The following is a 14,995-nucleotide window of genomic DNA, read 5'->3' as shown; positions in this document are numbered from 1 at the left end:
ACACTATCCCTTGATTTTCTGTCTCAACAAAGAGAAAGAAGATTTCCTGAGTGCTAGAGAATATAAAGGGGTTTTCCACATTTATTTTCAACTGTATCCTAGGACAAGTGGACCATCTATTACTGTCTTCCATATTTATTAGCATCATACATATTGGACAGTGCCACTATCTTGAGAAGGGAGAACTTTGGAATACAAGAAAGACCCAATAAAATCTTGTAGACTAATTTAGCCCTACATTGATTTCTGTTGTGCTTAATTTTTATGTCTGAGATCAGTTTTAGTAGGTATATCTCAGTGCTTAAAGTGCACCTACCTTCCACTAAATTTTTGGACTTAGTTAACTACTTATCTGTGCTCATAATACTATAATATTAACGAAAGAACTATTGTAATATGTAGATAGCTTAACTAATAAGTTTTTGGTGCAACATACGCAAAGTAATTATTTTGAACAGCATTATAACTGAGTGAGTTTGGTTAAAAGAGAAAGGAGGGGGACCCTTAGTCTTTAATGTTGAGATAGGTCACATTCTCCAAGTCTATGATTGCGTTTCTTAAGTAGGTGGTAAATGCAGAACAAAGCTTTCGAATGGCGCACCTTGAATCATCTCATATAACTTACATTTATTGTCACTTTCGTAAAGATATATATTTGTAAACTTAGAAGAAGTAGGAAATAACTACCATTCTTCTTTCAACTTTCTATATTCAAGAAATGATGGGACATTTTTTGTTTGGATTGTCATCCTCTGAACTTATATTTCATGCGGCTTTTCAAGTGATTAGGTATTCATACATACAAATTAACTGGTTTAATATGGTTAGATTTATATTTTATAATATATAAATAAATATAAATCTCATTTTATATTGTAGTTTTTATAAAATTAAATTAAATTTAAAGTTTATTTTTTAATATAATATTAAAGTTATTTATATAATTTATCTTAGCATAAATTTATTGGATTTCTTAAATTATTTTTTTTCAATCGGAAAAAAATATTTCATAATATATAAATGGTTATGAATCTTATTAAGATTGAGTTAGACTTAAAATTTATTTTTTAATATTACGCATGTCGTATGGAGGGTGTTTAATAGTAGATACATGTTTAATAGTAGATACATGTTCTACAACAATGCATATATGAAAAACACGTTTTCATCATCGTGGCTCTTTCTATATTTTTAATTGAAGCACTGAAAGGTGGAAAGGTAAAGGTTTAAAGAAGCAAAGGCGAAAGGAATAATAATTGTAAAGTGTGGTCACGATGAGCATGAGTGTGGCTTATCTTTTTGGTTTCTTCTTGGCGACTCAATTGATAAACCTTTGTTTTTGAAGGAAGTTCTGAAGCATGGGAGTATGTCATCACACAGAGCAAGTTTCCGCTGAAAGCCAAGACTGATCCAGTTGTTGGATCTCCAGAATTATAATCATTTGTAAACCCTTCATGTTCAATTTAATAATAATCTACTTTTAATTGAAGAACAAAAACCATCAAAGGGTACTGCACTAGTTACCATCTTCTTCTTATGAATCATCAATACTTAGTTATGGTCATGCACATGCACTCACTCTCAACCTATCAAGTTGCAAGTGTAGGTCAGATTATTAGGTTTAATTTTACACAATGATGAATGGCTAATTGAACAATTGGCCTCACCTAATAAAGGAAACATAAATTGTGACAATTTTAGAACAGAATCATACTCATTCTGGTACCCTCATTATGCTATTGTCCACGTGGCTAGCATCATATGGTAATCTTGTGTTCTAGGGTTGGTCCTAAGTAAGTAATCTACCTTGTTTTTCAAAAATCGAATCAAAGAACCAATTGCCTTCAAGGCTTTTGCTAAGATACATTCATACACCTGGAACTAACCTAATTCATCTCAGAGGTTTTTTTTTTGTATTGTTACTATTTATTACAGTTAACTAATTTATTCCTTTTATTTCATATTTGATTGTATAGGTTATTTTATTTCATATTTGATGGTACAGTGTAACTTTGTATTTGAGAAAATTAAAAAGAAAATATTGAGAGTAGAAAGTTAAATTGTTTGAATTAAGGGAAAGATAGTGAAAAGTGTAAAGAAATGAAGAGAAAATTTATTAAAGTTTGTGACGATGTGATTGATATATTATTATATTTGGAAAATAATTTAATATAAAAAATAACTTCTTAAAAATGTAAATTCAAGTTAAAATCAAATTTAAATTATGATAAAATTGTGATAAATAAAAATTATAGTTCATAATTAAATATATTAAAATAAAATTATCAAATTTTAAATAAATGTATTTTATTTTATTCATTGTTTTAATTTTTAATATTAATTATTTAATTTGGTTATAATGACTGAATTTTAACACTTTTTCACACGTTAACAGAGAAAGAATTACAACAAGTGAATTCCTTTATTTTAGTTCCTTCATAGGACCTTGGTGTATTATGGGTGATTTTAATGTTGTGCTCTCGACGGATGATTGTAAAGGAGGGGTGACTCCTAATCAAGTTCCTTGCAATGAATTCCTTGATTGGATTAATATTAATGACCTTTCTTGTATGCCTTTTATTGGAACTTGCTATACTTGGTGTAATGGAAGGAGAGGGCTCCATAGAATTCATAGAAGATTGGATAGGGCGTTATGTAACGGAGTGTGTTTGGATGAATGGGATTCTTGTACTTATCATGTTCTTGTTAAAAATTGTTCTGATCATTCCCCTATTCTAACTAGTCTTGCTAGTAATTCTTTGAGGAAGGTTAACAATTTTTGTTTCTTTTCTATGTGGCTTCAAGACGCTTCATGTATGAAGCTTATTCATGATTCTTGGGCTAATAAGGTTGTTGGTTGTCTTATGTTTATTTTACATCATAAGTTAAAAAGGTTGAAAGTTGAGCTACGTGACTGGAATAAAAATTCTTTTGGTAATGTTCACAATGCAGTTCTTCTTAAACAGGGTCTTCTCCTTGGTATTCAACAAACCTTAGAGACTGCTAGTATGTCTGATATTGATGGGCTTCTCTGTCAAGAAAGGATCGCTAAGGAGGAGCTTGATCAGGCTCATCACTGTCAATATTTGTTTTGGAAAGAAAGGGCTAAAATGCTTTGGTTTAAAGATGGGGATATAAATACTGCTTTTTTCCATGTTGTGGTCAAGAGGAGGAATAATTCTAGTGGGATTCATCGTCTACGAATTGATAATGTTGTTACTGAGGATCCTACACTCATTGAGGAACATATTTTGGACTTTTATAAAACTCTTTATGCTGAGTCTATTTCTCATGATCAGGATACAGACAATATGGAAGATTTTATTGGTACTTATATTCCTGAGTTGGTTTCCTCTGAGGAGAATATGATGTTGATTAAGTGTCCTGATTTTTTGGAAATCAAGAATGTTGTTTTTAACCTTAATGGTAATAGTGCTCTTGGTCCTGATGGCTTTGGTGGTGTTTTTTATCATTCTTGTTGGGATATTATTGAGACAGATGTTTGTAAGTCAGTCCAACAGTTTTTTAAACAAAATTGGGTTCTCCCTGGAATGAACAGTAATGTGGTATCTCTTATTCCTAAGATTCAGGGTGTTGAATCTATTAAAGATTATAGGCTGATTGCTGTTGTTAATTTTAAATTTAAGATTATTTCCAAGATTTTGGTAGATCGGCTTGCTCTTGTGGCTGCCAGAATTATTTCTCCTAATCAGTATGGGTTTGTGCAGGGCAGACAAATTCAAGATTGTATTAGTATTGCTTCTGAAGCTATTAACTTACTTTCTAAAAAGGTTCACAGAGGCAATGTGGCTTACAAAGTTGATATTCACAAAGCCTTTGACACTCTAAGTTGGAAGTTTTTACTATTAGTTTTGTCACGCTTTGGTTTTCACCCCTCGTTTGTCGGTTGGATTAGTACTATTCTCCGTTCAGCTATGCTTTCTATTAGAATAAATGGTAGTTTGGTGGGTTTTTTTCCTTGTAGTAGAGGTGTTAGACAAGGTGATCCTTTGTCTCCTATACTTCTTTGTCTTGCAGAGGAAGTTCTTAGTAGAGGTCTCTCAAAGCTTGTGAATGATAAGAAGATTCTACATATGGCTAGTCCACAAGGTTTTCTCACTCCCTCTCATATTTTATATGCGGATGACATTTTTATTTTCTGTAGGGCGGATAATAAGTCTCTTAGAAATTTGAGTAATTTTCTTAAAACATATGGTGATTTCTCTGGTCAATATGTTAATAATTCTAAGAGTAGTTTTTTTTACCATGGATAATTCTACAAGGTTTGTCACCAAAATTCAGCGTATTCTTTCATGTAGTCATGGTCGTTTGCCTTTCACTTATTTAGGAGTGCCTATCTTTGTTGATGCTCCAAGGGATCGTTTTCTTCAACCTTTGGCTGATAAAGTCAAATTGAAGCTAGCTTCTTGGAAAGGTAAATCTCTTAGCATGATGGGTCGGGTTCAGTTGGTCAATACGGTGATTACAGGTCTTCTAGCTTATAGTTTTAATTTGTATAAATGGCATGTTTCTCTTCTTAAGCAAGTTGAGCAGTGGTGTCGAAATTTTATCTGGACTGGTGATATTCTGAAAAAAGGTATAGCTACTGTTAATTGGGATACGATTTGTTCTCCCCTTGAGAATGGAGGTTTGAAAATTATTAACCTTCACCATGAAAATAATGCATATCTTCTTAAGCTTGCTTGGAACTTTGCTTATAGCAACAAGCCTTGGTCTTTGCTCTTGAAAGCTAGGGTCCTTAAATCAAAATACGAGTTTCGAATGGTTTATAGATCGTCATCTCTTTGGCCTGGAATTAAGCAGTTTTATTCTACTATACTTGATTATACTTCTTGGATTGTTGGTACAGGTTCTCTTATTAATTTATGGAATGATAAATGGTGTGCTACTATTTCTTTAGCAAATATTGCAGGATTATCTTATGGTGCTAGTAGTCCGGATACAATCTCTCAATTTTGGACAGGTGGTGATTGGAATATTCCATTGTCTTTACAACATATGCCTCATCTTTTTAGTCATATCATGGTTAGGACAGTACAGGATATTCCTAATTGGATTCTAGATGAGTCTGGTCGTCTCACTCTTAAATCAACTAAGACTTTTTTCTTGGATCCGGGGGTTTCCTGTGGTTGGGGTAAATTTATTTGGTCTTCATATATTCCGCCTTCCAAAACTCTTGTCCTTTGGAAAGTTTTTCATGGGCGACTTCCTACAGATCAGCATATTCAAAATAAAGGTTTGCATATTTGTTCTATGTGTACGCGTTGTGAAAAACACGAGGAATCTATTCAACATTTATTTTTTGAATGTGCTAATGCTTTGCGTATTTGGAGTTGGGTTCAACACATTTTTCCTACTTATCATTTCTCTAATAAGGATGATCTTCTTTCTTTTATTAAGAGTGATGGTAATCCATTGGTTAAATTGATTAAGCTAGCTGTGATAACTTTTTTTATTTGGATGATATGGCGTATGAGGAATTATGCTCGTTTTCAGGATAAGATTGAGGTTTCTAGGGTTATTTTGGTTATTAAAGATTTAACTTGTCTAGTGGGTAATTCGTCTAAAGCTTCAATGAAGAATGATATGTTCGATTTCAATGTGCTCAAGTTTTTTGGTATTAACACTCGTACTGGTAAAATTCTACGTCCTCTTTCTGTTAGATGGGAGTTTCCTTCACTAGGCTGGGTTAAAATTAACGCTGATGGGGCTGCTAGGGGATATCCTGGTCTTGCTACTTGCGGAGGTATTTTTCGTGGGAGTATGAGGGAATTTATTGGAACTTTTTATGTGTTTCTTGAAGTTCAGATTGCTCTGGTTGCTGAGTTTTATGGGGTTATACATGCTATGGAGGAAGCTCAAAAGATGGGGCTTACTAATGTCTGGTTGGAATGTGATTCTGCTTTGGTTTGTGCTGCGTTTACTACTAAGACAAATGTTCCTTGGATGTTTCGTAATTGATGGAATGCTTGTCTTAATTACTATGGGAAAATTAGGTTTACGGTTACTCATATTTTTCGTGAAGGAAATGCGTGTGCTGATAAGTTGGCTAATTTATAGTTTTTTTCATAGAGAACCTTTTCTTTGGTATAATAGGCTTCCACCTTGTCTGTTCTTAGAATTCTTTATGAATAGGTATAGTCTACCTATGTATATCGTTTTTGTTAACATATGAGTTTTGATCTAGTCCTCCGTATTTTTGTATTTTCTTTCTTTTTTCTTTTGTTTAATAATACTTTTTTCATGTGATGGTGAATGATTGTTGTTACTTGAGGTGTCAGCCTAGCTGAGATCTTAAGTTACATAATGATACCTAACATGAAAACTTTTATTTAAAAAAAAAACAGAGAAAGAATTAATCAAATTTGTATCTCTTTTCATGCTTTTATACATTAATTACACTTGTGCACATTCTAAGTATCTTAAGTTTCCGTCGTTGGAAACAAACAGGACAATAAGGAATTATATAGTTTTTCATGATGAAATAATTTTATTTAGTATAAATATCTTTATTCTATAAATGATCAAACTATGATATTTATCGTTATAACTAAAGTATACATTTATTGATGTATTTATTTATTGAGAGTATTACTGAAGAAAACATGATACATTATGAGTATTTTTTTAAAATGATAAATAAGACAATACTATTTCAAAAATAAAATAAATCATAAAATTCAGGGCCCATAGATTTGAGACACCTGCCACGTACCACGTGGCTTGAATGAAAGAAGTTAAAACAGTGTTGACTGTGAGCATTATATTCTTTTTACGGCAAGAGTATTGGCATGATGATTAATTAATAGGATTAAATAATAGTAATTAGTTAAAAAGATAATGATGATAATTATGAGCATTATTTAGTCAGATATAGACACGTAACTGGCGGTGGGTCCAGTTAGAACTCCGAAGTGCAGTGATGTTATATGACATTCTTATTAACGTGCCATGTTATTTTTAAAATCTTTTACAAGTTCTGTTTTAAAGGTGAAATATTATAAATTTCACAATGTTTTAATTACTTTCACGATTCAGAAATTTATATCGTATTCAGATCTTAAATATTAATTTCAGTCTTACATGATTTTCAGTGAAAATTTGTATTTAAATTTAAACTTAAGATTTTATCTAGGTCAATTCCTCGTTACCGATTTATAAAAAAGGGATGACTCGTCCGTAACTTTTTAATTATTTTTCAATTATTTTTTATTTATTTTGTTTTATTTTTATTTATTTAATTATAGTAATTAATATCACTTAATAAAAGTATAAGAAAAATAATAAAAATTGAATTAAACTCTAATCTTCTAATCAAATAAAGTTTAATGTCTAAGTAAATAAAAAAAATATAAACAATATTTTAATAAATTAAATAATGTATAAATAAATTAATGTAAATAAAATTTTATATAAAATATTAACTATTATTAATTTTGATTTCATAAACATGATATTTCTCTTTAAGGTACTGTTTGGATCCGGGTGAACACTGTTCACCCGGATTGAAAAGTGAGCAAATATTGTGTTTGTATATAGTGATTTGCGAAGAATAGAGGGAGGAGAAACACAGAGAAAGTGAAAAAAGAATCTTGGCTGAGTAGTGAAGATTTGGAGAAAAAGTTTTATATTTGACCTTATTATCCTTCACCATAACAGTTGTTGCATGTAGCTCTGCAAATATTCGTTCTGCACTCATGCATGAGATTCCATTTGAAAAATTTAGTTTCGTACAAAGTTCTTCAAGAGTGGTGGGTGGTGAGTTAAAGAGTAATAAATATGAGAGGATGATAAATATGGAAGGGGAGAGGGAGGTGAGTTATGTGTTTTGAGTTGAGGAAGTATCTTAGAAGTGGTCGGAGGAGCGCAGTGGTAGGAGGTGTGCGGTCGGTGGAAGTTCGGAAGTGTTGGAGGTGCGCGGTTGTGGAAGGTTGAAGGTGTGGGTGGGGTTACAAAAAAAATTAGTTTTAGTGATATACATATTCATCATTAAATGTTATAAATATGTCACTATTAATGTCTTGTGACAATAATTAAATTGTCACTAGTACTCTTATCACTATTATACTTGTGACAATAATTTTAAATGTCACTAAAACTAAGTTCTATTGTGACAAAAATAATTATCACTAATAACTTTATGTAATAGTGACAATAATACAATATCACAAATACATAAGACAATAGTGATACATTAGTTGTCACTATTAATATCTTGTGACAATAATTAAATTGTCACTAGTACTCTTGTCACTATAATCCTATGTAATAGTACTACAACCGCTCTTTCGGAAAAACTCCTTTAATATTATTTTCAATTATTATTCACAATATATTATTCACAAATATTAACCATTACACCAGTCAAGTTTTGTTGTCATGTTAAAATTATTGTTATACTTATTAGTATGATTCCCAATATTAATATAATTAATAATATAAAAATTATTAATAATATTCATATATTTAATATCATTTATATTATTAATTTCATTAATATTATTATTATTATTATTCATATTTGACATCTCATGAAAACAACTATTTTAGTTTTAGATATTCACAAACATACAAACATGAGTTTTGAGTAATATTGAGAAGAAGTGTAATTATTTACATATGTGATGGATCATATAAGAAGTCCAAAATAACAATAGTTTATCTTCAAGTTTACTGCCTTTTTTATAATTTAATTAAAAAAAATAATTATCTCATTATAAATCATTTTACATGTTACTCAAACTTTTATATTCTTAAAAAATATTTATTTTTCATAATATTTTAATAAAATTATATATTTTTTATTTTCTAAATAAATTTATAATTTTTTATTTTAATAAATGAGGTTACATTTTTATATATTTTTAATAATGTAATACTTAATTATCTTATTTTATTTAACAATAAGCGTTGATTATATCTTAATTTAAATATAATTATATTTATATTTGATTATTTATTTAAATATATTATAAGGTCCACAATAAAATAATAATTACAATTAAATAATTGTATATTATATATTATGATGTTAATGACAAACTTCACTGCATATTTTTGTAAGACAACATTTATAAGACAACATTGACAACATTGATAACCTGATTTCAAAAAGAAGAATTTCATTTTTCTCATAATAAGCCTAAATACTAACATCTTTTATTTGTATCTAAACTTTGAGATATTTAAAGATATACCTTCTTTAAACATATGTGGAGAACAATACATGATAACTGATTTAGTTATAACTGACTAAGTTATAAGTTTCAAACTTATTTTTGAATATTTTAACCAGTTATAACTAAAAGCTTACAAATAGAGATTGATTCATTATCCTCTACATTTATGCATTTGTACATAATAACAAACTTTGAACTTAATCATTTGTATTTTATAATTATATTTATTTTTAGAAAGAGATAAAATTTAATAAATAGTACAAGTCTATATCATTTATAAAGTATGAAGAAAAAAGAAGAACATAGTCAAATTAAAATAGTCTTCAATTGAAAAGAAAAGATAAAAAAAATGTTGATCGATTAATTATGTACTTTTAATTATTTATTCTATAATTTCATGATTTTTGATTATATGTTTTCTTTTCCACTTTAACACATTAGTTGTATAATTTCTTAAATTGTTAATGTACCGGTCGGTACTAAACGAGTCAGTCACTCGGTCTCAGTGCCTAATCGATCGTGTCAAAATAAGTATTGTAATTGTAAAGTGACACAATAAAAGTAAAATTATCTCTTTAATAAAAGATTATGGGTTCAAATTTAAAATAGAAAAAATTTAATATTTTTTTTACAATTACTAGTGATATAATAATAATGAAATTAGTATTATATGATATTTTATATTAAATAATCATTATTAATTTATAAAAAATCAATAATTTTTTTGTTAATTATACTTTTATTGAAAGAGAAATAAATTTATCATATGGTATTTTACATTAATAAATAATTATTTTATAACATGTATATTTTTTATTTTTAATAAAAATTTATGACAACTTAAAAATAGTCACAAGTAATATACAAATAGTGACAACTTCAAATATAGTCACAAGTAATATACAAATAGTGACAACTTCAAATATAGTAATAACTAATATACAAATAGTGACAACTTAAAATATAGTTACAACTAATATACAAAAAGTGACAACTTAAAATATAGTCACAACTAATATACAAAGAGTAACAAATTTTATATATAACACTATTAATTGCATTATCACAAAATAAAAATAATATTGACTTATAAAAAAGAAGATCATACATTTAAATATAAAATAAGATAAATTTAATAGTTTTTTCGTAAAAATTAATTTATGAGATATTATTATTGATACAAACATCATGATAATTCTAAAGTGATATAGTGGAAATAATAAATTTTTTTCATTAAAGGGTTTTGAGTTCAAATCTAAAGTAGAACAATTATTTTTTAACTTTTTGTGACAAATTAAAAAAATATTCATAATTTTTATACTTATCACTGTTAATTATATTATCATAAAACGAAAATAATGTTAGACATATTTTAACAGACTAATAATTAATAATTTATCATTGATAAAAATAACTATTAATTTATAAATATTTAATAAATTTATATTAGTTATATTCTTATTATAAAAAAATATTATATATTTTTTAGTAATTATTTATGATATGTTCTTAACCTTTTAATATAATTATTGTGACATTTCTTAATTTTGTCACTATTATTTATGAATAACATTTGTGACAAATAAAATGAGTAGTCACAAATAATAGATAAATAGTGACAAATTTATCTTTATCACTAATTTTAATATACTTATTGTTATATTTTTTAGTTTTGTCACTATTATTGTTGGAGATCCCACATCGATTAGAGATTAGAGCCTTTCATAGTATATAAATAGGTGCAAACCTCACCTCCTTGAACCCATTTTATGGGGTTTAGTTAGGCCTAAAGTCCACTTTGTAATAATTATAAACAATATTAGTGACAATAAAAAAAATAGTCACAAATCTTTTATTTATCACTAACATTTTGTCACTAAAACTATTTTTTTTTGTAGTGGTTCGTGGTGGTGTTCTCTTGGTGGTGATCGGTTGACGGTTCCGTTGGTGGTGGTCGGTGGTGGTTCAACTGGTGGGGCAGGTGAACGGTTCGTGGTGGTGCTGGGTGGACGGTTCGTGGTGGTCGATGGAGGATTTGTGGTGGTCGTCGGCACTCTGGTTCTCTACCTTTTGTGCAGGTATCAATTTCGTAGATTAGGATTTGGAATGTGAAGAATGAAATAAATTTGTATTGTTTATTTATTTTATTTGTTTATTGATTTTAATAGATGTATACTGGTAACCTTTAGATTTCTTAAAGTTGTTTGCTCAAAATGCATTAATGAGCATTAATGTGAAATTTTGAATGAGTTCTACTATCATCTGTTAGTTAAAAAAAAGAAAAAAATATTAATATGTAATTTATTTTTCAGGTATTTGAAAATATGTAAAGTTGATTTATAATGTTTAATTGTTTTAAGGTATAAGAATTTTATAAATATTATTTTAAATTTATAAAATAATTATAATTATACAATATATTTAAATATTTTAAAATACTAATTTATAGATAGTCTATATATAATATTTGTTTAAAATCAAGTAAAACAAATTTGTAAGTATTATTTTAAATTTATAAAATAATTGTAAGTATACAAAATATAAATATTTTAAAATAATACTTTATAAACATATACATATAATATTCATTTTTTCTAAAATCAAAGTAAAAGAACTTTATAAACACTAGTGGGAACACAGACACTGAATACTAGCAGGAACACAGGCACGCTGTGTATCCGCATTTTTTATTTCTGTTTCTTTAGTATTTTTTTTTTATTTTTCAACAATTTCTCTTAATAACATTAAAATGAGAAGTTAAAGAGTATACAGTTAAAAAGTAGGTTAATAAAATAGTGGAGAGCGGTAATTAAAAGTTACATATGTATATGTATTTGGTAATAGTTAAAATTTATTTAAAAGTACAAACTCAACCGAAAAAATAATTAAATAGAATTTGAGTTTCATATTTTTTTTAATAATTTTTAATATTTGATCAATTATAGGAACTAAACCAATATTTTTCATTAGGTCTATAAACAACCAATAATATATGACAATCATTACAATACATATGACACCATTAAACAATAAACCAAAAATTCATCCTTGTTTGAAAAATATTATATACAAAAGAAGAAAATGCAATGAAATCTGCTTCTCTTTTCTTCACTTTGGACCTGTATAGAGACTCGTTTAAATTGTTCTCATCTTTCGCACCCAAATCTAATGTTCCTTCGTGTTAGAACCTTACGATTGGGGAGTGAGCGCGACAACGAAACTCAGTTTTTCCTTCTCTGATTCCTCTATTTTGCTATGAATATTAACTCTCTACAATTAACAAATAAAAAACAAACAAAATATTAGTATAACATGTAAAACATAGATTTAAGAACACGATGACATACCTTCTCTACATAATGCTCTTTGGTGAGAGAACCTATTTTGAAGGTGGTCTCTAAAATCATAACTTTATGAAAAGTTAAGATGATTTCAAAAATCAAAACCTAAAAGAAGAAAATATAGAGGAAGAGCAAAGATAAAGAAATGGTGATGACAGAAAACTTAAAAATCAAATTGGAAGTAACTTTTCTGTAAAATATGAGGAAATGATAATATAGTTTAGTTAATGCTTTGTATGATTTCATTTAAATCCATAAAATTGTTACCAAAAAGGGTCTTATGATGACTTTCATCATGTACCCCTGTCTCCTCTTGTTGAGTCCTTCTTATCCTCTAGTCACATGTTTCAATCACAATTTCAGAAGACAAATTAGTGTTTTACAAATTGAAATGCATATAAAGAGAATTACCTATTGTTGTGATGAAGCGCGCAACTTTTTTGAGTATTTTCGTTCCCTCTAGTCACAAACTTCAATTACAATTTAATGAAACAAATGTCAAATTAGGGTTTCATAAAGATTAATCAAAGAAATGAAAGTATGATTTTACATGAAAGTGAAAAGGAAAGAGAAAAGAAAGTGAGAAGTATGATAAAAAAAAGAATGTGTTATGTGTAGTGGAGAGAGAAAGTGGGAAGTAGAGAGAGAAAGTGGAAAGTAGGATACGTGGGTTATGTGTAGTGGAGAATCATAAAATCTGTTTCTTGTAGTCCACAAAATATTACAAATATCTTTAATTTTTTTTATTTAATAGAGAAGAAGATCTTTAAAACACAAAAGTAACTAATCAATCTCTCCACTCTCCAAAATAATAACAAATAAAATAAATTTTAAAATTAAAAAATTATTTTATTAATTTTTGAAATTATAAAATGTCCAAATAACCAAAATAAATTAATATAATAAATTATTAAGTAAAGATAAAATGGAAAAAAAAATTAAGAGCAGTTAAGAGGAGAATAAGAAATGACACAATGACCATAATATAATAATAAAATTAAATATTAATATAAGGATAAAATAGAAAAAAAAATTAAGAGCAGTTAAAAGATGAATCCCCTTTATATATAGGTATAGATTATTTTTAATTTATAAAATAATTATAAGTATACATAATATTTAAATATTTTAAAATACTACTTTATATAGTCTACTTATAATATTTAATATTTTCTAAAACCAATTAAAAAACTTTATAAATATTATTCTGAATTTATAAAATAATTATACGTATTCAGAATATTTAAATATTTTAAAACACTACTTCATAGATAGTTACTTATAATATTTATTTTTTTCTAAAACGAAGTAAAAGAACTTTATAAAATTTATTTTGAATTTGTAAAATAATTATAAGTATACCAATTTAGTGAGTTTACATTTAAATAAAGAAAGTAAAAAAAATTGAGTATAAAGAATATTTTTTTATGAATTATATATATTTATTTTAATTTTACGTACTATTATTTGTCTAAAATGTGGTTGTTTAAACCTAATAGTTAAACTTATATGAATGTTAAGGATTTGTGACCATGAACAACAATAACCATTGGTCTATGTATTTCGACAATGTTGAGATGTTTAGCACGAATGACATGAATCCCGATGTAATTGGTATTGATTTCACACTAATTTCACAAATACAAGAGCAAATACAAGACGCCATGTTGTTGCAGAAGAAGAACGGAACTCCATATTTCGTGAACACACGCGCACACTCCGTCGTACATCGACTTTCCAGTACTCTGAATCTGATATCTGGGAAATGTTAGTGGAGATGAACATACAGGATGGAGATTTGTTGGATAACTGTTACGACTTATGAGAAAGTTGGTGAAGATAATGACTACAAATCCCTAAACTACGTAAGAATTTGGTTGTATTTTATTATGCATGTGTTTTTCTATTCGGATTTGTAATCTTATTTATGACACGAATCCTTAAACAAATTAAGGACTTTCATAAATCTTTTGAATGATACATATTTCAATGTATCATTCATATGATTTTCCGAAACATTATTATTATTATTATTATTCACAAACTTTATTAATGAATTTTGCTTTAATAAACTAAAATAGGGCATTAATATTTATTTCATAATTTTTTTACAAACTCTAACACATTATCATAAATAATTTGTTCTAGTACCGAAAATAATCTTTTAATTGCGTACAATTATAATTCACAATTATAACTTTGTTTGAAATAAATTTTATGACAATCCTATAAATTTGGTTCAGAATTTTATATAATTTATATTTTTTCGAAATTAGCCCGAACACAGTTTAGAAATAATGTTTTCAATTGCAGAAAAAAAATATTTTAATTAAAAAAATTATAATTCACAAATAGTCAATCAAATTAATTTTTTTTATAAATTTTTAAATACAAGGGCAAATGTGTAAAGTTACATTTTTATCAATTAAAAAAAATATCATTTCAATCACATTT

Source organism: Phaseolus vulgaris, chromosome 7, assembly GCF_000499845.2.
Source record: "Phaseolus vulgaris cultivar G19833 chromosome 7, P. vulgaris v2.0, whole genome shotgun sequence".
NCBI classification, from domain to species: domain Eukaryota; kingdom Viridiplantae; phylum Streptophyta; class Magnoliopsida; order Fabales; family Fabaceae; genus Phaseolus; species Phaseolus vulgaris.
Note: the sequence above shows the minus strand (reverse complement) of the source record.